General features: G+C 38.5%; 1 non-coding gene across 1 annotated transcript; it reads left to right on the top strand.

The window, feature by feature from the left end:
• Window positions 1-1,671: 1,671 nt before the first annotated feature.
• Window positions 1,672-1,778, top strand: LOC128287376 (small nucleolar RNA R71). Its single transcript, XR_008278076.1, has one exon. It is a non-coding gene; the product is annotated as a small nucleolar RNA R71 (small nucleolar RNA).
• Window positions 1,779-2,521: the final 743 nt, after the last annotated feature.

The following is a 2,521-nucleotide window of genomic DNA, read 5'->3' as shown; positions in this document are numbered from 1 at the left end:
TGGTTTTGGTTTATCGTGTGATCTCAGTTTCTATGTCCGCCACTCATCTAATTCCTCGACCTGTATCCTTCCTTCTTCATAGATGGGTTCTTTGTTGTTATTTGAACAAGGCTCATGTATGCTTTTCGAACGTATTTCCTGCAAAGAAGGTTGCACCACATGATCAGCATTAGTAGTATTTCGAGCTTGAAGAGTGATTGTTTCATCGCCCACACGAAGTGTGAGTTCACCTGTACCAACATCAATTATAGTTCTAGCAGTTGCTAAAAAGGGCCTTCCTAAAATTAAAGGCACGTCACTATCCTTTTCTATGTCTAGAACAACAAAATCAACTAGGAATATGAATTTGTCAATTTTAACGAGTACATCTTCAATAATACCCCTAGGAAATCTGATTATTTTGTCTGTTAATTGAATGCTCATCCTAGTTTGTTTGGGTTTCCCAAGACCTAGTTGTTTAAACATTTTATAAGCCATGACATTGATACTAGCCCCTAAATCAGCCAAAGCATTATTAACATCTAAACTACCAATTACACAAGGAATCGTAAAACTCCCTAGATCTTTTAATTTGTTGGCCAGCTTATTCTGCAGTATGGCTGAGCAAACTGCATTCAACTCGACATGCGACGCCTCATCCAACTTCCACTTATTTGTTAAAAGCTCTTTTAAGAATTTGGCCGCGTTTGGCATCTGCAAAAGAGCTTCAATAAACAGTAAGTTGATATGTAATTTTTTAATAATTTAAGGAATTTACTGAATTGTTCGTCTGTGCGGTTTTTCCTTGTTGTATTAGGGTATGGCACCTGTGGTTTGTACTCTTTACTTACCAGTTGTTGCTCACTGTGGACTACCTCACCTTTACCTTTACTTACCTCTATTCCTTGCCTTTGTTCTAGTTCAGGTTCAACTAACCTTTCCTCATCTTGAATGGTAATTGCATTGAGCTATTCCCTTGGGTTAGATTCAGTGTTACTCGGTAGGCTACCTTGTGGTCATTCAGAAATCAATTTGACGAATTGGCCTATCTGAGTTTTGAGCCATTGGATCGACGCTTGTTGATTCTTAAGCACTGTTTCGGTATTCTGAAAGTGAGTTTCCAACACCAAGATAAACTTTGTTAGCATTTCCTCAAGGTTCAGCTTCTTTTCCTGTTGGTAAGGTGGTTGTTGAAAACTTGGAGGATGTTGTGGCCTTTGATTTCCTTGACCACCCCACGAGAAGTTGGGATGGTTCCTCCAACCTGCATTATATGTGTTACTATGTGGGTTATTTTGAGATCTAGAATTATTACCCATATACTGAACTTGTTCCTCCTTGGTGCTAGGGTTGAAGGGTTGATATTCTGTGTATGCTTCTCTTCCATTTGAATTGCACCTCATCACTGGATGTACCTGAATAGAACCACACAAACCGTCAATTTTTTTATTTAAGAGTTCTACTTGGTTAGATAGCATAGCAACCTCATCGAGGTTGAAAACACCGACTGCTTTCGTCAGCTTTGTTTTCATGACTTGCCACTGATAGTTATTCAGTGACATCTCTTCAATAAATTCGTAAGCCACTTCAGGTGTTTTGTTATTGATAGTCCCACCAGCAGCTGCATCTATAAGTTGCCTTGTTGAGGGGTTCACGCCGTTGTAAAACATTTGAACCTACAACTATAAAGGTATCCCATGGTGAGGGCACCTTCTTAATAGGTCCTTGTATCTCTCCCATGCATCATAGAGTGTCTCTAGATCCATCTGCACAAAAGAAGAGATATCATTCCTCAACTTAGCCGTTTTAGCTGGCGGAAAAATATTTAAGTAAAAACTTTTCGGTCATTTGTTCCCAAGTAGTGATTGACCCTCGTGGTAACAAGTACAACCACTGTTTAGCTTTGTTCCTCAACGAAAAAGGGAATAACCGAAGGCGAATGGCATTATTAGAAATGCCATTGATTTTAAAAGTGTCACAAAACTCCAGAAAATTCGCCAAGTGATTGTTTTGATCCTCATCCTGCAAACCATCAAACTGAACAAATTGCTGTATCATTTGAATCGTGTTAGGTTTCAATTCAAAATTATTTGTAGCAATAGCAGGTCTAACTATACTTGACTGAGTTCCTATTAAATTTAGTTTAGCATAATCATACATAATGCGCGGAGCTGGATTCTGATTTACTGGATCAGCAGCAATCGTAGGAGGTAGTGAATTTTCCTTATTTTCAGCCATCTCCTCGGTTGTGGTGGAAATATCGTCCTATTGCTTTTCCTCTGTGTATCTTAGGCTTTGCCTTATTTCTCTTTGGTTTCTGCGAGCTATGCGATCGATCTCACTATCAAAAAGTAATGGTCCTGACGGGTTACTTCTAATCATGCACTATAAAAACCTGCCAGAAGCAAATAAACGGAAAATTAGAAAAGAAAATAAAAATTTAAATTGCAATAAAGGTAAAATGGCTAAAGTAATAAAAATCGAGTGTTCCTAATATCTTAGTTCCCCGGCAACAGCGCCAAAAACTTAATCATGTGATGTG

The sequence above is a fragment of the Gossypium arboreum genome, chromosome 13, assembly GCF_025698485.1.
Source record: "Gossypium arboreum isolate Shixiya-1 chromosome 13, ASM2569848v2, whole genome shotgun sequence".
NCBI lineage: Eukaryota > Viridiplantae > Streptophyta > Magnoliopsida > Malvales > Malvaceae > Gossypium > Gossypium arboreum.
Note: the sequence above shows the minus strand (reverse complement) of the source record. Positions and strands in the feature narration are given on the sequence as shown.